Source organism: Mauremys mutica, chromosome 2, assembly GCF_020497125.1.
Source record: "Mauremys mutica isolate MM-2020 ecotype Southern chromosome 2, ASM2049712v1, whole genome shotgun sequence".
Lineage (NCBI taxonomy): Eukaryota > Metazoa > Chordata > Testudines > Geoemydidae > Mauremys > Mauremys mutica.
Genome location: NC_059073.1, coordinates 69,852,290 through 69,874,208, shown reverse-complemented (window position 1 = coordinate 69,874,208; position 21,919 = coordinate 69,852,290). Strand labels below are relative to the sequence as shown.

At 46.5% G+C, this 21,919-nt stretch overlaps 1 protein-coding gene across 8 annotated transcripts in view; it reads right to left on the bottom strand.

Moving 5' to 3' along the window:
- Positions 1-21,919, bottom strand: part of PLAG1 (PLAG1 zinc finger) — a 58,756-nt gene that overhangs the window by 19,004 nt on the left and 17,833 nt on the right. For 2 of the 8 annotated variants that reach the window (XM_045004799.1, XM_045004804.1), the window contains exon 2: positions 3,246-3,362. The exons of the other annotated variants lie outside the window; for them this stretch is intronic. The gene's annotated coding sequence lies outside the window, so the exon portion shown is untranslated. The remainder of the gene's footprint in view (positions 1-3,245; positions 3,363-21,919) is intronic. 8 annotated transcript variants of the gene reach the window in all.

Here is a 21,919-nt window from a genome sequence, read left to right as displayed (position 1 = left end):
ACAGAAAACTGCTTATCCAGTGGCCAGTATATCTCCCTTCGACTACTCTGCTGTTCCCAACTGGCCTGGGTCTATCACACCAGTCAGAAGAAAAAACCCCAGGGTGCAATTGTGGACAGCTCAGTTAAAACATATGCTCAATATTCAGTGGCAGTCAGAAGAACAATCAATGTTAAAACGTACAAAGATTGTGAACAAAATAAGTCTATATAGAAATCTATAATGCAGCTTGCTTGTAATACTATTCCGTTATGGTCACTCCATCTCAAAAAGAAACATCAGAAATAGAAGGGGTCCAGAAACAAGCAGTGACAATTAGAAGAATACACAGATTTCTGGATAAAATATTCTCCATCAGCACTGCATTTCTGCCCCACACAGGTCCACCTAACTATTAAAGCCACCTAGAAAATTAAAACAACATACTTTTGTTCTGAAGTAAGGAACATTTAAGGCCTAAAAGTACATGCCCTCTTCTCCTTCAACCATAGGTATGTTACCATTACCACAACTGTAATACACACATTACAGACCACATGCTGCAAACTTAATTCTGCCCCCTACAGATACCAATCTTTAATCCAGTTAAGTTCCTTTCACCAACACAACCAATTACCGCATCAAACATCCACAACTATTGTGGAAAAAAACAATCTTATAAAGGGATGCATGCAAAAGAGGCAGAGATATGGTTATCAGAAGGAAATGGAAGAGAAAGTTCAGTGTTTATAGGAGGAAAAGAAACAGAGGTCTGATGATCTCAAGGTTATCTTTCTGAATGGTTTGTCTTCTCATTGTACATATGGGCCCTTAAATGAGACCCCAGAACACATCAGTCACATTGTTTACCTGCTGCATCCGCAGGTTCGGCCAATCGTGGTTCCCACAATCGCTGCTCCAGGCCAATGGGGGCGGCGGGAAGCAGCGGCCAGCACATCCCTCACCCCATGCTGCTTTCTGCAGCCCCCATTGGCCTGGAACGGCAAACCACGGCCTGTGGGAGCCACAATTGGCCAAACCTGCGGATGCAGCAGGTAAACAAACTGGCCCGGCCTGCCAGGGTGCTTACCCTGGGGAGCCGCGTGCCAGAGGTTGCCGATCCCTGGTATATGTAATATCTGTTCTTAGAGGCAGAGATGCCAATGAAAGTTCAGGCACAATAGGGGATCCAAATATAGGATGTGAATGGCATATTCAAAGGCCCTCTCAGGGATAGAATAGATGGGGTCTGTCCTCTTGGAAGTAGATATGACTTCGGCAGAGTTTAGTCAAAAATACTCTACAGGTTCTAAGATGCTTCCATTATCTGGAATGGCCACCTGCCTACATTGTCCTAGGTTACTGTGAGACTCTAGATCAAGCACCTTTGAAAGCTATCCCAAGATTTCCTCCTTGAAGCTTCTGACAGCATTAGGTGGAGAAGTTACACATTGCCTCATCCTGGATGGTTAAAGGTGGTGAACCCTCAGAAGACTCTTGCATTGCACCCCTCTCATCTTCAGCATCCCATAAATCTGATCAAAGCCTAGGGAAGAAAACACCTGGGAAGACAAATCTGGTGGAAGGCAACTCTTTCGGTGATGAGAATCTGGCTGAAGTCTCTTTTATGATTTCTCAGGAGGCCATTGTCTAAGGGCTGGTCCACACTAAGAAGCGGGGTCGAACTAGGGTACGCAAATTCAGCTACGTGAATAGCGTAGCTGAATTCGAAGTACCCTAGTTCGAACTACTCACCCGTCCAGACGCCGCGGAACCGAAGTCCATGGCTCCAAGGTCGACTCCGCCACCGCCGTTTGCAGTGGTGGAGTACCGGAGTCGACCACGGCGCTTCCGGAGTTCGAACTATCGCGTCCAGATTAGACGCGATAGTTCGAACTCCGAGAAGTCGAACTCACTGCATCGACCCGGCAGGTAAGTGTAGACTAGCGCTAAGCATCTGACCTCAGGATTATTGTGCTCACATTGACCAATATGGACAGCAGTCCCTGTTGACAAGGGAGATGAAAAACAGAGACCCTCCCGCCCCTCTCCAGGATCAGAAGATTGCTTCGCAGTTACGTGGGTCTATTGCAAGATCAGAATACAGACCATCATCCTGACCAGAGAGAGCAAGTCAGGAGGCATAAGCTGCACCTGGCATTTCCAGGTAGTAAAGGACCCTAGAAAGATCTTCAGTGTCTATCACCCAGGCAGTTCTTGACACAAAATCTAGTCTTCCTGCAGAAGAGGGCCCATAGTCAAAGTTTGGATTGCAGAAGTTTCCCTGTTCAGAGTAACAGAAGATGAGGAAGATAAGAGCCAGATACATTATATTAAGGAGAGTGTTGCTTCACCATCTGTTAGGACACCTCTGGGACAAGACCAGAAGGAAATATCAACGCCAAAGAAGCCAATGCTGAAGGCTGACACCTAGGCCTCAAGAATGGTTGAGTCCAAGGAGAGCAATACTGTGACATCTCCCACACTAATGAATTGGTTTTGGTCTTTTTTAATACTGTGGAGCAATCCAGCACTGACAGATATGGCATAGATGATCACTGGATCCTCTGCTCTCAGAATGGCAACAAAGCCAAAGAGGTTCCACATCTGATATCAAAGCTCTCTTTGCAAAAGTCCATGCTGAGGCAGCCTCAGTATAGACCTCCTGATCACCAGTACTGGACTTCAGCACAAAGCTGCTCATGACCAACTCACCTCCCCACCTTAACAACTGCTACTTAAACATCAAGAAATCCCTTAACACTGACGTCTCCAATCAGCACTACAGCTAGCCAACTAGGATTTAGGCCACATCTACACTACAAACTTACACCGGTATAACTACGGCTCTCAGGAGTGTGAAAAATCCACACCTCTGAGCAATGCAGTTATACCAATCTAATCCGCAGCATAGACAGCGCTCTGTTGACGGGAGGGCGTCTCCCATCGACATAGCTATCACCTCTCAGGGAAGTGGATTAAAGTACACCAATGAGAGAAGCTCTCCCACTGGCATAACAGCATCTTCATTGAAGTGCTGCAGCTGTACCGCATTTTAAGCAGCGTTTTAAGTGTAAACCTGCCCTTAGACTCTTTAGAATCCCTATATGTTGATCACATCAAGGGCTTAGCACTGGACTGGAATGAATGAGTCTTTAAAGCTTCCTCAAACAAGGGCTTCTTGAGGCACCTCTGTTTGGGGAGTTGTAAGGACCCACAGGGATTATATCCCTCACCACAGTAGATCAAGCACTGGATTTACTCACCTGTCACCAACATTATAGCTTCAGATGATGCACTGATCTTAGCAGTGGACATCCCAGCTGCTGAGAGCTAACCAACAGGGCCAAACTAAGTCCACATCAGCACAAAGTGTATGTTGTCTAAAATAAAAACAAAACAAAAAACGATAAACCACCTACATCAAATGCTACGCCTAGAAAACCCTACCAGATGCCCAAGAGATCAAGGCAACGGACAGTCCTCAGTTCCAGCTTGCTGCTTCTAAGGCTGTAAGAAAGGACCAAAAGCTTCTAAGCTTCTATACCGAAGGCAGACAACTACAGAGCATGGATCTCAATACAGGGAATTCTCAAAGGCATTAAGCTTTCATTAAAAATAAATAAAAATAATAATAATTTTAAAAGACATCTAGTTGAAGAAAAGCTTCCAAAACATGGAACCAAATGTAAAAAGATGCAGTAGTGTCTTCTTCTGTCTGCAGACAAATTAGGTCAGTGCCTTTACTGCTGCTCATAGTCTAGCCAAGTAGTAGCAATGCCATGAAATTAACAACTCTTGTCAGTTTCACACCTGTTACAGAAAGCCTAGGTGTTTGTGAAACTGTCAGTCACTTCAATTTCTTCTTGTTTCTGCAGACCACAGCAGATGTGCTAGAGTTATTCACAGGGGAAGGAGACCCAAAAACAGAGGCTTGGGAAGAGGAAGAATTCCCTGTAGCAGCTAGAAGTGTATGGCAAGTGGAGAAAACTCCTTGTTCCTTCCAGGAGCCAAAGGGATGAGTGATGTTTGAAGTTGGTCAAATATCTAATAACCAGAGTGATAGAAGAGACGGAGCTCCCAGGCAAGAATCAGGGACAGCACACTGTTAAAAAGCCAGCACTTTCTCCATTCACAAAAAAACATGGTAGCAGAGAAGGGAGACGGGGAGCTCATCAGTTATGATTCCTGAACTTCACTGATCCTGGAAACCACCACCTAATATTCCCCATCTTTTCTATCTACTTAAGCTAGGAGTTTGAAAAATATTTTTCTTTTAACATATTCATTGTTAGGACATTAACCAAGTAAAATTATATTCCATAGAAACAGTTCATTAGGACCAACTACAAAAAAGCAAAGCTCTTAAAAATAAACACCTTGAGGCTAAAAGTTACTAAAGTCTCAGCCTGATGATGGTAATCTGCTAATCAGTATACATCTTTCTCAAACTGACAAAATCTCACTGAAATAAATACCGAAAAAATTCAGAAATTAATACATTAAGAACTGCTTACTTATAACACTCAAACAATATCCAACACGAGAAAAGGCATAATGAACAATTTGAAAAAAATATTTTTAGTTAAACCCAAACAAAAAAAAGTTACCCACCACAAAAATCTTGTAAAGATCCAGTTTGTTCTACAACAGAGCCTTTATCCATAATTACAAACGTATTTGCATGGTGTCTGATTCAAGACAAACATTTTTGCATGATAAAAAAAAACAAACAAAAAAAACAGTGTTATTGTTTTTAATTAGCCTAAAGCTGGAAATAAAACTGAAGCCTTACAGCCAAATGACACAAATTCCTGACTTAAGCAATGAAAGATTTTTACACTGAGAATGTGTAGTTTAGTTATGCCTGGAAAATGTTTTATGTCCTATTTGTGCCTATAGGCTGCAAGGAGTTTTTCTGAAGAAATATCATTCAAAATGAACATCAATCTGCTGCTAACCTCCTCACAAGTTCTGTGATGGCAAAAAAGTGAAGGTGCTCTTCTGGGGTGGGAACAAGTGTCATTGGAAGCCTTTCCCATGCAGGTGGGTGTGATGAGAAGAATGCACTCTACTAGTGGTCTCCACACAAATATTAGGGCTGCAGGAGATGGAAACGGGTAGTTGGCAGTCTTCCCAAGTGAAGTGGACTAACAGTAGCCAGCCTGAGGTACATGAAATGGATAGCAAAGGGATTCAACATGTAGCCATCTCAGACACCAATGTTATCAAACCATATTAGGTCCCAAAATTCAAAGAAAACGGTTTTGATTTTTAAAAATTTCCTATTATAAGACATCCTAGTCTTTAATCAATCCAATAAAGAACAGTGGTGTGAAATGCACTGTGCTTCATCTTGCCTCCTAAGAGGACTGATAAGCCCTGACAAAATAGCTTGTTAAACTTTAACTAAAAGCAGGACAAAAGACAGTTACTCACCGTTGTAACTGTTGTTCTTCAAGATGTGTTGCTCATATCCATTCCAGTTAGGTGTGCGCGCGCCGCGTGCACACTCGTCGGAAGATTTTTACCCTAGCAACACTCGGTGGGTCGGCTGGGCGCCCCCTGGAGTGGCGCCGCTATAGCGCCAGATATATACCCCTGCCGACTCATCCGCTCCTCAGTTCCTTCTTGCCGGCTACTCCGACAGTGGGGAAGGAGGGCGGGTCTGGAATGGATATGAGCAACACATCTCGAAGAACAACAGTTACAACGGTGAGTAACCGTCTTTTTTTCTTCGAGTGATTGCTCATATGCATTCCAGTTAGGTGATTCCCAAGCCTTACCTAGGCGGTGGGGTCGGAGTGAGACGTGGCAGAATGTAAGATTGCTGAGCCGAAGGCTGCATCGTCTCTGGATTGTTGGACCAATGCGTAGTGGGAAGCAAAGGTGTGAACGGAAGACCAGGTAGCCGCCCGACAGATTTCCTGGATGCGAACATGGGCCAGGAAGGCGGCAGAAGAGGCCCGAGCCCTTGTAGAGTGAGCAGTGAGATGGCTAGCCTGAACCTGAGCCAGCTCGTAGCATGTCTTGATACAGGATGTCACCCAAGACGAGATCCGCTGGGAAGAGACTGGCATGCCCTTCATGCGGTCCGCTACTGCCACAAAGAGCTGGGGCGAATGCCGAAAGGGTTTCGTTCGCTCTATATAAAAAGCTAGAGTCCTACGGACGTCCAAGGTATGAAGCTGTTGTTCCCGGCGCGACGCGTGCGGTTTCAGGAAAAAAAACAGGGAGGAAGATGTCCTGGTTTACATGAAAAGCCGACACCACCTTCGGGAGAAAAGAGGGGTATGGCCGAAGGTGCACCTTGTCTTTGTGGAAGACCGTATAAGGTGGGTCAGCCGTCAGGGCGCGAAGCTCTGAGACTCGCCTCACCAAAGTGATAGCGACAAGGAAGGCCGTCTTCCAGGAAAGATATAAAAGGGAACACGTGGCCATAGGCTCGAAAGATGATCATAGATGATCATAATGGTCCCTTCTGATCTTAAGTTCTATGAAAGGGGGGCCCATAAGTTTGGCTAAGACCAGATTTAAGTCCCAGGTAGGGGCCGGGCACCGGATCTGTGGGTACAACCGTTCTAGCCCCTTAAGGAACCGGGAAACCATCTGGTTAGAAAAAATAGAACGGCCACCCTCGCTGGGTCGGAAGGCCGAAATGGCTGCACCTTTAAGGAGGAGACCGCGAGGCCCTGCTCCTTGAGGGACCAAAGGCAGTCCAATATCTTTGGAATAGACACCAGGTGAGGATCGAGGGCGCTCTGATCGCACCAATGGGTGAAACGCTTCCACTTGGCGAGGTAAGTTGACCTAGTGGAAGGTTTCCTGCTCCCCAGAAGCACCTGCTGTACCGCAGCAGAACAACTCCACTCCGCCTGAGTCAACCACGCAGGAGCCAAGCCGTGAGGTGAAGGGACTACAGGTCCGGGTGGTGAAGCCTGCCGAAGTCCTGCGTTATGAGATCCGGCCAGAGCGGCAGGGGAATTGGTTCCGCCACTGATAGGTCGAACAGCAGGGTGTACCAATGCTGCCTCGGCCATGCCGGAGCAATGAGAATAAGGTTGGCTCTGTCCCTCCGGAGCTTGAGCAGCACTCTGTGAATGAGGGGAAATGGTGGAAAGGCATACAGCAGGTGACTCGTCCACGGAAGGAGAAACGCATCTGAAAGGGAGCCCGGGGAGCGTCCCTGGTAGGAGCAGAACCTGTGGCATTTCCTGTTCTCCTTGGAGGCAAAGAGGTCTACTTGGGGAAAACCCCACCTCTGGAAAACTGTGTGAATGACATCGGGACGGATCGACCATTCGTGAGACAGGAATGACCTGCTAAGACGGTCTGCCAGCGTGTTCTGTACTCCCGGGAGAAAAGACGCTAGTAAGTGTATAGAGTGGGCTATGCAGAAGTCCCACAGTTGGATGGCTTCTTGGCAAAGCAGGGAGGAACGCGCCCCGCCCTGCTTGTTTATGTAGAACATTGTTGTTGTGTTGTCTGTGAAGACGGATACACAGCGTCCTTGTAGATGGACTCGGAACGTCTGGCACGCCAGGCGGACTGCCCTCAGTTCCCTGACGTTGATATGGAGGGCCAGTTCGTGGGGTGACCAGAGGCCCTGAGTGTGTAAGTTGCCGAGGTGGGCACCCCACCCCAAGGCCGAGGCGTCTGTGGTCAGCGCTATGGAGGGTTGGGGAGGGTGGAATAGGACTCCCGCGCACACTACCGCTGGGTCTAACCACCAGTTGAGGGAGTTGAGGACTGACCCCGGAATCGTGACCACCGTGTCTATATTGTCCCTGTGCGGGCGGTATATGGACGCGAGCCATGTTTGGAAACTCCGAAGCCTGAGCTTCGCGTACAGGGTCACGGAAGTGCACGAGGCCATGTGACCTAGTAGGCTGAGGCAGGTGCGCACCGACGTTGTCGGGAAGGACTGGAAGCTTTGAATGATTGAAGCCATGGCGTGGAACCGGGGCAGAGGGAGGCAGGCTCTGGCCAGATTGGAGTCCAGAACTGTGCCGATGAATTCTATCCTCTGCGTTGGAGTCAATGCAGACTTTTCGGCATTGACCATAAGGCCTAGCCTGTGGAAGAGGTGTGTGACCATGCTCATGTGCTGAGACACCTGGTGTTGGGAAGTCCCGCGGACCAGCCAGTCGTCGAGATACAGGTAGACGTGTATCCGACGACGGCGGAGGGCTGCAGCGACCACAGCCATGCACTTGGTGAAGACTCTCGGCGCCGTAGCGAGGCCGAAGGGGAGCACCATGAACTGGTAGTGCTGGTGATTGACGACAAAGCGAAGGTAGCGTCGATGAGGCGGGTAAATGGCGATATGGAAGTACGCGTCCTTCATATCGAGGGCGGCATACCAGTCTCCCAGATCCAGGGAAGGGATAATGGTCCCCAGGGTCACCATGCGGAACTTGAGCTTTACCATAAATCTGTTGAGCTCTCGCAGGTCTAGGATTGGTCGTAGACCTCCCTTCGCCTTCGGGATTAGGAAATAGCGGGAATAAAAACCCCTGCACCTCATGCCTTCTGGCACCTCCTCTATGGCACCCAAACTCAAGAGAGTCTCGATCTCTTGCAAGAGGAATTGCTCGTGAGAGGGGTCCCTGAAGAGGTACGGGTAGGGTGGGCGGGAGGGAGGGGGCGAAACAAATTGGAGGTGGTATCCCGCTTCCACCATGCGGAGGACCCAGCTGTCGGATGTTATCTGGGACCAAGCTGGGAGGAAATGGGAGAGGCGGTTGGAAAAAAAATGGGGAAGGATCCGGTAGCGAAACTGGTGGGCCGTCCTTGGGCGTCCCATCAAATGTTCTGCTTCGACTCCGAAGCAGGTTTCGAGGGCGGCTGGTTTTGGTTCCCCTGGTTGCCCGACTGTCTCCGCCGGTTCACCCTGCCACGACGCCTGGTGTCTGGTCGTGGCCTGGGCTGATTGTAGGGGCGGTACGGCTGGGGCCGGAAGGACCTACGTTGGGTCACCGGGGTGTGCATTCCCAACGAGCGCATCGTAATGCAGTTGTCCTTGAGACTCTGCAGCCTTGGGTCAGTTTTCTCCGAAAAGAGACCTTGAGCATCGAAGGGCAGATCCTGAATTGTTTGTTGTAATTCAGGTGGGAGAGTCGAGGCTTGTAGCCACGATATGCGCCTCATTGTTATACCAGAGGCTAAGGTCCTAGCTGCCGAGTCCGCTGAGTCCAAGGAGGCCTGGAGGGCCGTTCTGGCCACCTTCTTACCCTCTTCCAAGAGGGCTGTGAACTCCGGACGGGAGTCTTGTGGCAGAAGCTCGGTGAACTTGGCTACAGACACCCATGGATTAAAACTGTATCTGCTTAAAAGGGCCTGCTGGTTGGCCACCTTCAATTGAAGGCCGCCAGCCGAGTAGATCTTACGGCCTAAAAGGTCCATGTGCCTCGCCTCCTTTGATTTAGGCGCCAGCGCCTGCTGGCCATGCCGTTCACGTTCGTTGACGGACTGGACTACCAGCGAGCAGGGTGAGTGTACAGATACTCATAGCCCTTTGACGGGACCATGTACTTTCTTTCCACTCCCCGAGCAGTCGGTGGGATGGAGGCCGGTGACTGCCATATGGTATCTGCATTATTTTGAATAGTCCGAATAAACGGCAGGGCCACACGAAGGGGGGCATCCGCCGTCAATATGTCCACCACCGGGTCCTCAACTTCCACTACCTCCTCAACCGGCAGGTTCATATTTTGGGCTACCCTTCTCAATAAGTCCTGATGTGCCCGAAGGTCAATAGGAGGAGGGCCCGGGGAGGATGTTCCTGCAACTGCCTCATCAGGGGAGGAGGAGGAGGAAAGGCCCGGTACCAGAGGGTCCTGTGGTGGATCAGCGAGTGACGGAGGAGCCTCTGCAGCGAGAGGAGCTTCAGGTTCCTCAGATGCCAGTGGCGCCTCTTCCACTTCTGTGGGAGGAGGCCTGCTAACAGTGGCTTCTGGAGCTCGATGGTCAGAGGGCCTCGAGCGCTGAGCCGCAAATGGGGCACCTTGCGCCTCGTGGTACGCCCACGGGGTCCAGAAAGCCCATTGAGGAGGGCCTTGGTCCTGGCCTTGAGGTTCGGTCTGCTGGTAAGCAGCACTGTCGGCGTGGGAGGAGACGGATGGTTGTCTCAAAGGCCATGGTGGTGCCGAGAAGCTGTGCGACGGTGCCGCCGATCCAGCCGTTCGGTCCCAAGACGGTACCGGGGAACGGTGCCGGTCTTGTCGGTGCCGGGAATGAGATCGGGACCATCTACCGTGCCGGTGCCGGGAGGTCGACCGGGATCTCGAGTCTCGATGGTGAGAACGGCTGCGAGACGAGCGGTGCCGAGAGCGCTACCGAGAGCCGGACCGGTGCTGATATCGTCTGTCCGGTGACCGGGATCGGGAGCATCTCCGCGAGTACGACCGGTACCGCAATGGAGAGCGGTACCAGGACTGCGAGCGGTGCCGGGATCGAGATCGGTGTGAGTGGGAACGTCTCCGAGATCGAGATCTGGAGTGACGTTTCTCCTGATGGCCAGGGGAAGGAGGCCTCATTATGGCCGGCTTGCCCACTGATTTGACAACTCGCACCGGCGGTACAGGCTGCGTTGGCTCCGTCAACGCAATCAGCTCTCTTGCCGTCGAAAAGGTCTCAGGAGTTGACGGGAGAGCCAGCTCGACCGTGGTGTGCACCGGGAGCAGAGCGGAACCGGACTCGACGGCCCTTGCGGTGCCGGAGTCGATGGTACCGCGCTAGGAGCTTGGACTTGCGGTGCCGGAGTTGGTGGTGCCGACGTAGGTGCCGAAGTTCGGCCTACAGGCCTGGATGTAGGGTCCTTTTTGGACGACATCGGCGCCGCCTTGCGTTTCCCCGAAGGGGAGAGGGAACGGTCCCGGAGAGCCGGTGCCAGCTGTTGTCGATGCCGGGCGTCGGTACCGGAGTGAGTTGGTGCCGAAGGCGCGCTCCTCACCGATGCAGATTGCAGGGCGGTCGGTGCCGGCGCCGCAGGGCTAAGTGCCGACTCCATTAGGAGCTGCTTTAAGCGAAAGTCCCGCTCCTTTTTTGTTCTAGGCTTGAATGACTTGCAAATGCGGCACTTGTCAGGAAGGTGAGACTCTCCTAAGCGCTTCAGGCAAGATTCATGAGGGTCTCCAACCGGCATCGGCTTCTGGCAGGCCGAGCACGGCTTAAACCCCGGTTCCTTGGGCATGAGCCCGCACCGGGTCGGGGGGAGGAAAAAGGGGCTAGTCCCCCAATTCCCCAGTAAACTATACACTAACTACAACTAAACTAGTAAACTAACTAACTAACTATATACAACAACAAGGTAGAAACAAGAGCGAGAAGCTAGGGTTGTGGAGGACAGCGATGCCGCACTCCACTGTTCCAACGACCGTCATGGGCGGTAAGAAGGAACTGAGGAGCGGATGGGTCGGCAGGGGTATATATCTGGCGCTATAGCGGCGCCACTCCAGGGGGCGCCCAGCCGACCCACCGAGTGTTGCTAGGGTAAAAATCTTCCGACGAGCGTGCACGCAGCGCACGCACACCTAACTGGAATGCATATGAGCAATCACTCGAAGAAGAATAATTCTTATACACCTCTATCCCGATATAACACTGTCCTCAGGAGCCAAAAAAAATCTTACCATGTTATAGGAGACATTGCGTTATAGCGAACTTGCTTTGATCCGCCAGAGTGCGCAGCCCACTCACCCTCTCCCGGAGCGCTGCTTTACCGCATTATATCCGAATTTGGGTTATATTGGGGGAGAAGTGTACTATCTTACACAGGATTTCACACTCAATAATATTGATTCCACCTGCCAAAGGCTCAGAAATATCAACCCACTCTATTATAGGCTTATTAAGTTGACTGGCACTTCCCATTATAAGACCCTATTTTCAGTTTCTTTTAACTGTTAAACTATATGGTTGAAATCTTCCAAAAAATTAAGCCTGAAGGCATACACCCAGCATGGCCAATTTCAGCCAAAACAGTTCAGACATTTCCAAGAATGAGGCTACAGAAAAAAAATGTTAAAATTCTGGTGCCTTTTCTTTGAAAAGCTCTTAGCATACCTATGCTTTGGTGTACGGAATTGAAATTCGGGAGGGCGTGGTCTTTGCACCAGTGATGTAATGTGATATAACCCCCTGGAAATATGCCCAATTTGATCTAGTGATAAGCCTTTCAAAAGTTACAGTTCACCGATGATCAGTAGAGACTTCTTAGATTTTAAGATCTGAATTCCCTGAAGATTCTGTCTGCCCTCAGGATGTTCCAGCCTGGGGATGAGCAGGACTTTCCCAGCAATTGCAGGTGTCTGCTATAGGTAGGGCCCTACCATATTCACGGCCCATTCTGGTCTATTTCACAGTCGTAGGATTTTTAAAAATCATAAATTTCATTTCAGCTATTTAAATCTGAAATTTCATGGTGTTGTAATTGTAGGGGACCTACAAAAAGGAGTTGTGGGGAGGTTGCAAGGTTATTGGGGGGGGGTTGTTGTACTGCTACCCTTATTTCTGTGCTGCTGCTGGCAACAGCTCTGCCTTCAGAGTTCGGCAGCTGGAAAGCAGTGGCTGGGAACCCAGCTTTGAAGGCAGAGCCACCACCACCAGCAGCACAGAAGTAAGGATGGCATAGTATAGCATTGCCACCTTTATTTCTGCACTGCTGCCTGCAGATCTGGGCCCTCAGTCAGCAGCCGCCATTCTCTGGTCGCCAGCTCTGAAGACAGCAGCACAGAAGTAAGGGTGGCAGGGTATGGCATTGCCACCCTTACTTCTGTGCTGCTGCTGGTGGGGTGCTGCCTTCAGAGCTGCACTAAGCCAACATCCACCACTCTCCAGCAACCCAGCTCTGATAGTAGCGCAGAAGGGAGGCTGGCAATACCACAACCCCCGCCTAATAACCTTGTGACCCCTCTGCAACTCCCTTTTGGGTTAGGACCCCCAATTTGAGAAATGCTGGTCTTCCCCCATGAAATCTGTATAATATAAGGTAAAAGCACACGACCAGATTTCATGGGGGAGACCAGACTTCATGGCCCGTGACACGTTTTTCATGGCCATGAATTTGGTAGGGCCCTAGCTCTGGGCCATGGCAAGCCTGAGCTCACAAAATGAGAGCTGGGACACACCCCAGAGTGATGCAAGTTTCAGAGCTGTAAAGTGGCAGTGTAGACAGTACACCAGCACGAGGAGCGGTAGCTACTCCCCTCATGGAGGTGGTTTTTTTATAGCACTGTGAGAGCTCTCCCCCAGCACTGGTGCCGCGACTACACAGCCATGTTAAAGCGCTGCCGAGGCAGCACTTTAACACTGGTAGTGAAGACATACCCTAAGTGACTGAGCACTCCTCAACTCCTAATGACTTTAGTGGGAGCCACTTTCCAGATAAAGCCCTTACCACTGTATTCTTAAAAACAAAATGTTTCCAGCCAGAAACCTGAAAGAATGAAACCAACTAGGAACATATATTCATAAAAGCAAAGGGGGTGTGTGTTAAAATACAGAAGACTAGTGTTGATATCAAGAATCATAATGGACAAAAAACAGACATTTACTTTAGGACTTTTCTTTTGTTTAAAGATCCTTTATTTTATTCAGAATTCAGTTAACTGGTTTTAGATGTTTTCTTTTTGATTCTTGATTTAAGTTGTTTAATATCTTGTCCTAACAGGTAACAATGTCTAAAGTTCACTGGCAAACAATAATGGTAACAATAGCTTTAATTCCTATGCCCCAATTTATCGTGGGTGATTATATAATTTGTGTTAAATCTTTATAACTAGACATTAATAAAATTTGCATCACTAACTAAATCAAGTTAGTTCCACCAGTGCAAACTCTTAATGCAGATGAACTGCTCTTGCACAGAGGGGGGCATATACCACCACCACTTAATCTGGCAGTCAATTATGTAGCTCCACAAGTGCAATTAAAAAAATATTTTAAGGCCTAACTTCTACATGCTTTGGTGATGTAGGCTATAGAAATTAAGAGTTAACAGATAAATTTGCCATGAACTTAAGTGATAAAATTATAACGCAAATGTACATTTTAAAAATAAAAAATAAAGTCTCAAAACAGTATTTGCTTTTCCATGATAGAGAAACTGAAAATGTCTGAATTCAGTAATAGAGCCTGGAGGTGATCTGCTTTGCCTTCATTCCGCACTTAGAGAAGCCATTATCAAAGGCCACTGAAGGTCTTTGTAGACCAGGGATTGGCAACCTGTGGCCCGTCAGCAAAAGCTGCTGGTGAGCCAGAACGGTTTACCTGCAGCGTCTGCAGGTTCAACCGATCGCAGCTCCCACTGGCCGTGGTTCGCCGTCCTAGGCCAATGTGGGCTGCTGGTTGCCCTTCCTGCGGCCCCATTGGCCTGGGATGGCAAACTGCGCCAGTGGGAACTGCGATTGGCTGAACCTGCAGACGCTGCAGGTAAACAAACCATCCCGGCCCGCCAGTAGATTTCCCTGACGGGCCGCATGCCAAAGGTTGCCGATCCCTGCTGCAGACCATATTTTACCCACTGGTGGCATTTTTAGTTCAGCCATATCCAAGCTAGTCAGTCTGCCTCTGAATGGAACAGAGTGCTGGTCTCTCACTCTTTGGGGGTGAGAAGCAGGACAGAAGAGGAAGAAAAGGGGGAGATGCTACTAGTTAGATTACCTCAGCATTTCCCTAACTGCTAGATGTGCCCCCCCACCAAATGGTGTACAAAAGATAAGCTGGGGTATTCTTAAAATATATAAATTAAGACAGGTAGACCTTTAACAACACATGGCACAGTTGGGGGAAAAGGGGAGGATTGTGTGTGGAATTTGTTTCATTTTCCTGAAGAGAGGCTCAGCTTTCAAAACATTTGGAAAACACTGCCTTGTTTGAAGCAGCTTGGTTGACTGAATATTTCAGTCCCTGTTCTTTTCTAATATTCACCAACACGTGAGAGGTGAGGTATAGCATATCATGCACAGAGTTATATGTTGCAAAAAATAATTTAAAAAGTAAAGTCATAATATGGTGGATTTGCATACAACACAAAAACAGCTCCTTCCTTGGGAACACTTTCTCTGGGGATTTCTTCTTGACCCTCCATAAAACTGGGTTGCCTTCTGATAGAAAGATATTCCTAGCATCCCTTTCTGGGAATAACCCTTACATTTAGAAGGCATAGCTGCAGCTTGAAAGCAGCCTTTTGGCAACTACCTGTTTGTTTCACTTCACCCTCTTCCAGTTGATAAGTACTCTTGAAGAAATGACATTTTTTGAGAATGCGCCACATAGAAAAAAAAATTATTTTTCTTCAAAATGCTCCTAGATTTGTTGAACTTATGGGCCCAGTCATCCTGTCAGTTGACCTCAACAGTTGCTGTTCAAGCATAACTGATGGAATTATCAGATCCCTTAATTAAAAAATTCCTGTCAAAATGTAATAGAAATTTGATTCCTAAAAATCAGAAGTGCCATTCACTTGAACCTTCAGGCTCAGTCTTGTCCTGCTCTGTGCACATGCACTAGGATGTTTTATAAGAGGGTAGGATGCAGAGAGCCCAGGGGAAAGGACAGACAATCAAGCTAGCTGGTGAACCAAAGCTCCAAGGAAATATGTTCTGTTGCCTAATGGGAACAGTGAAATCCCCAGCCAACTACTGCACAAGCTCCGATCTGCAGCACACCCTTGATGGGATTCAGGCTGTTTCAAGAATCATCTGTTCACACCCTACTGTATATCTTCCCTCATAGCCTGGGGTTTGACAACTTGGATGTTATCTTTTTTCTAGAAGTGACTGAATTCTCACTTCTGACGTTACTTGTCTCAGCAGACCATTCTAGTTCTTCACAACAAAGTTTCCCTCCAGAAATTTTTTTGTTCAGAATCCTGTCCTGGTGTCAGATGGGAGGAATGATGGTTTAGCTGTGTATTAGTCAGGGATAGCTGATTTTATTTATTTATTAATTTTTTGGTAGTTTCAGTAATTGTCAAGCAGTACAATTACTACAAAAGTACTGTAAGTACTTTATTTTATTACCCTTATCTTTCTTCCCCATGTTTGTTGCATCTAGTCTCACGATTACACTGTAGTGTGACGTGTGTGTGTGTTTTTGTACAGCGTCTGGCACAATGGATCCTGATGGCGGCCTGCAGGCACTATCACATTAAAAATAATAAAGGATTCAAGCCATAAAGCAAAGGAGAATAGGTGTATCCATATTTATCACACCCACCAATGTGGTATTTGAGTGTCACTTGAATGGTGTTCTCCAGTGTGAGACTATTTAGTCCAAAAAAGAGGATACCTCCTTCTGATTAAGAAACCTGAAGTTTCAAAAGTATTATTAAATTAGTCATTTGAGAGTAAACAATGAGTTAGGAAGTTATTTTTCCCAATTTTAGTGGGAATTTCCATATGAATGTGCAACAGGGATCACCACACACTATTTATCTGATTGTTTGCATGGTGTTCTTGGCAATTACTCTATACAGTAAATTGGGTGGAATATTAGCTCAGCAGGCTCACAGGACTTGGAACTAGGTGGAATGATTTTGTGGCCCACACTCATAACAAATGGCAGTAAAAAGTCCAGACAGCAAGCAAATAAAATAAGAATGCTTATTACCTCCAGGCACAAATGATGAAGCACACGCAAGGCTAAAAATTAACACTGATGTACAGGCACTTCACACTTTTCTCAGCCATGATGTGCACAAGGTGACACGGGCAGCCCATGGGGTGGAGGGAGTGGCACAGGGGGAAAAAAAAAAGACAGCTGTTGCTCTCGAATTAATGCTGCAACACCCTTGTGCAAGCTCATTGTGACAGAAGCACTATCACTTCCAAAAGCCAAACAGGATTTTCCTGGTCTCCATATCTGGATTCAGAGCTGAAAAATATTCTCTCCAGTGGCACTCTCTGGACATGCTGCGACCAATAGCAACCAGGTGATCACTTTACATTTGCTGTAATCAAAATGTCAAACCATGATTGGGAACAGCTTGCTGGTGTCCGCTTCACTGCTGCTATCAGTAGCTAGACTAAATGGTGAACGCTTTCTACTAGATGGTTTACATCATCATTTGCCATCTCTTTGATGATGGCTGTTTTTGTGTGTACACATTCATATTTTCTGGCAATTTCAAAATCAGGAAATGCAATCATATCTCAGATTTTCTGAAAACTGCTCACCACAACTGGCAAGTTATGCCTGATGAGGAATCCTGTTACCAACATTCTAGTATAGAGCATGCTGTTGTCAACTTCCATGGTGAAGAACTGCTTTATTATATCTGTGCTCTCCTAGCCGCTGTTTTTGCAGTTTCTACATGCTTTTTCATGCCAACGTGAATTTTCGCATAGTTATGACCGGCATGTACAACAGTTTGTCCATGGGACAAAGCTGACAGTATACATATAATCACTGCCCTTTCTTGACGGCTTAATCACATTTGGTTGTATAGTTCATTTTCGAACTTCTGAAACCTTTTTGAGTGTTTTTTTGGCATATTTGGCTCATTTTTATCACCCACCCAGTCGTTTTGATAAACAGCGGTGGTTAAGCTTTGGGGCAAGTAGGGTGTAGAAAGAAAATCGTGCCTACTTGCCCACATGGCACGACTCTCATCCGAATTTTCCCCATTGCACTCCTCACCCCAAACAGGGCGAAGGGGAGGATTGGTCTCAGGACAGCTGCCTTGCTAGGACGTCTGGTGGAATCTCCAGTGAGGTTTTTAAGAACAGGTTAGACAAACACCCATCAGGGATGATCTAGTTATTACTTATTCTGCCTTGAGTGCAGAGGGCTGGACTAGATCAGTGGTTCTCAACCTGGGGCCAGGGGTCCCCTGGGGGGCTGCAAGCAGGTTTCAGGGGGGCTGCCAAGCAGGGCCAGCATTAGATTTGCTGGGGCCCAGGACAGAAAGCTGAAGCCCCACTGCATGGGGCTGAAGCTAAACCCTGAACAACTTAGCTTCACGGGACCCTATGTGGCATGGGACCCTGGGTAACTGCCCTGCTTGCTACCCCCTAACGCTGGCCCTGGCTTTTATATGCAGCGAAACAGTGGTGTGGAAGAAGTGGGCCATGGAGTTTTTACAGCATGTGGGGCGGGGGGACGGGACACTCACAGAGAAAAAGGTTGAGAACCCCCGGACTAGATGACCTACTGAGGTCCCTTATAGTTCTACACATCTATGATTCTAAGGAGGGAGCCTGAGAGGCGTGTGTATGTGTATGGGGCCCCCCCAACCTTCCTAAGGCCAAGCCCCCCCATTGCACCCTGAACCCCAAACTGAAAGAAGGGGAGGATCGGTCCTAGGAAAGCCGCCCTGCTATGCTACCTAGGTTCCTTAATTACCTTGGCCAGCCCCAGGCCCAGACCTGCTTCCTGGGATGATGCTCTTCTCCTCCCTCCAGTGTCCCATTCCCTCTCTCCTCCTCTACCACAACTGCCTCCTTCTGCCCTTCTGGCTTTTCCTCCCACACAGACTGCACAGCAGTAGATCTAATAGTAGGCAAGCCACAATGATTCTGAATTGAGTTTGAGGCATGGGATTCACCACCCAAGTCACAGGTGGCGTGCTGTGCTCTAACTGTCCAGCGTGGATCCTGCCGGCATGCTCTACAAGGTATCTAGAGCACATTAACATAATCCAACAAGTGCACACGGCAGCTAAAGTGCATCACCCAGCCTAGGTGATGGATCTGGCACATCAAACCCCATTCAAAACCGCCACTGCTTGCCTCCTGTCAGACCTGTCACTGCGCAGTCTGTGCATCTGCCATAGGGCTGGTGGTGAAGAAGGTCCCTGCAACACTATTTGCTGTGCTCATCGGACCCGGGTCATGGGGAATGATGCAAAAGTCATGAATTCAGGCCGTAAATCTATAATTACATGTAAAAATTGGGAAGATGACAGAAAATTCAACAGGGCTGGTATCTCCACTATTCCTAACCTACCGCCTCCTATCCATACTAAAGTCTTAGCCTGTCTCTCTGACATCTCCTTGTGGAGGTCTAGCTGTTAGCTCAAGCTCAGCATGACTAAAACAGAGCTCTTAATTTCCCCAACTAGCCATTCCTCATTCACTGTGAACCTCATCATCTTTCTACCTATCACTCTGGTCCATAACTTTGGCATCATCTTGGACTCTGACCTAGTTCTCACATCCAGACTCTGGATTCTTTATGCATAGAATTGCTAAAATATGGCCTCTCCTCTCCACATAGCTAAAACTCTCACCCAGGCTCTCATCTCATATCTTGATTATTGCAACATCCTTTTCTCTAGCCTTGACAAATGCAATCTTGCCCTGTTCATATCCTTTCAGAATGCTGCTGCAGATATTTTCCTAGCACATCACTTTGAACATGTCACCCCTCTCTCTGCATTCCTCCAGTGGCTCCCTCTTCTCTATTGCATCAAATATAAGTTGCTTGTCTTCACTTTCAGGGCCCCTTCGTGACCGATCATCCATCATTCATTATCAAGATATCTACTCCCACTTTGATTGGCCCATGATTAACTCACGCGATTAACTAAAAAAATTAACTGCGATTTAAAAAATTAATCGCTTTTAATCACACTGTTAAACAATAGAATACCAACTGAAATGTACTAAATATTTTTGATGTTTTTCTACATTTTCAAATATATTGATTTCTATTACAACACAGAATAAAGTCTACAGTGCTCACTTTATTTTTATTACAAATATTTGCACTGATAAAATTGATAAACAAAAGAAAATATTTTTCAATTCATCTCATACAAGTACTGTAGTGCAATCTCTTTATTGTGAAAGTGTAACTTACAAATGTAGATATTTGTGTTACATAACTGCACTCAAAAACAAAACAATGTAAAACTTTAGAGCCTACAAGTCCACTCAGTCCTACTTCTTGTTCAGCCAATTACTACGACAAATAAGTTTGTTTACATTTATAGGAGACACTGCTGACGACTTATTTAGAATGTCACCTGAAAGTCAGAACAGGTGTTTGCATGGCGCTTTTGTAGCCAGTATTGCAAGGTATTTACGTACCAGATATGTTAAACAATCATATGCCCCTTCATGCTTCGGGCACCATTCCAGAGGACATGCTTCCATGCTGATGTTTGTTTAAAAAAAAAATAATGAATTAAATTTGTGACCTAACTCTTTGGGGGAGAATTGTATGTCTTCTGTTGTGTTTTATCCACATTCTGCCACATATTTCATGTTATAGCAGTCTTGGATGATGACCCAGCACATGTTCATTTTAAGAATACTTTCACCGCAGATTTGACAAAATTCAAAGACGGTACCAATGTGAGATTTCTAAGGATAGATACAGCACTCGACTCAAGGTTTAAGAATCTGAAGTGCCTTCCAAAATCTGAGAGGAATGAGGTATGGAGCATGCTTTCAGATATCTTAAAAGAGCAACACTCTGATGTAGAAACTACAGAACCTGAACCACCAAAAGAGAAAATCAACCTTCTGCTGATGGCATCTGACTCAGATGATGAAAATGAACATGCTTCGGTCCGCTCTGCTTTGGATCATTATCAAGCAGAACCCGTCGTCAGCTTGGACGCATGTCTTCTGGAATGGTGGTTGAAGCATGAAGAGATATGTGAATCTTTAGCGCATCCGGCACATAAATATCTTGGCGTTCGCATGGTACTGTTGTAGCCAGCATCGCTGTTCTGACTTTCAGGTCACATTGTAAACAAGACGTGGGCAGCATTATCTCCCGCAAATTGTAACCAAACTTGTTTATCTGAGCAATTGGCTGAAGTAGAACTGAGTGGATTGTAGGTTCTAAAACTTTTACATTGTTTTATTTTTGAATGCAGTTATTTTTTGTACATAACTCTACATTTGTAAGTTAAACTTTCATTATAAAGAGATTGCACTGCAGTACTTGTATTATGTGAATTGAAATATACTATTTATTTTGTTTTTACAGTGCAAATATTTGCAATCAAAAATAAATAACGTGGGCACTGTACACTTTGTATTCTGTGTTGTAATTGAAATCAATATGTTTGAAAATGTAGAAAACATCCAAAAATATTTAAATGATATTCTATTGTTTAATCACACAATTAATTGTGATTATTTTTTTTAATCGCTTGACAGTCCTAGTTACACCACTAGACTGCAACAAAAGCAGCTGTACTGCTCCTACAAAAAACCCAAAACAGTACTGCATAGTGTTTAGCACTATTTACACACACAAACACACACACACACACACACACCCCTACCTCTCTTTTACATAGCACTCCTATCACAGGTAGCACTCTGGAGCTAAGCAGAACAGAAATCAGGGCCCTAATGTTTTTCTTTTGAGAGGGTGGAGATAGAGAGTATAACTATCTGAGCAGAGGAAAGAAAAAATGAGATAAGCAAACTCTCACAGGAAAAAGATGCATTAAAACACAAAGGTAATAATGAAAAAAAGCAATGGAAACGGTGAATTATATATATATATATATATATAATAGAATATAAAGGATGAATTGAGGAATAAATGGAAATTTACAAAATCAAATATTTCAGAGAAATATTGAAGACATTGTTTCTTAATGATTATATCTATGTAAAAGGACGTAAAAGAAAGATCAAGAGGAGGAGAGGTTTTTTAAAACAAAAATTCAAAAAAAATCAATGGATGACGTTTTGAAAGGGCAGTTTAGGCGCTGACAAAGTTGTTGGACAGTTTTACCCTATTTTATCATTTTCCCTGTTTAGTATATTAAAGGTATGTATGCAACGGTCAATGAGGAAAAGGTAATAGGTCTTGGAATAAAGCATGAAAGAATAATAATGTATGGAAAAGAAGTCGTCATTAAATAAGGAAGAGAAAAGAGGGAGAAACTCTCAGAAGCAGCAATTAAGTAGCAAAGAAAGAAAAGCAACCTGTTCAATCCACATTAAAAAAAACACACAAATAAAAC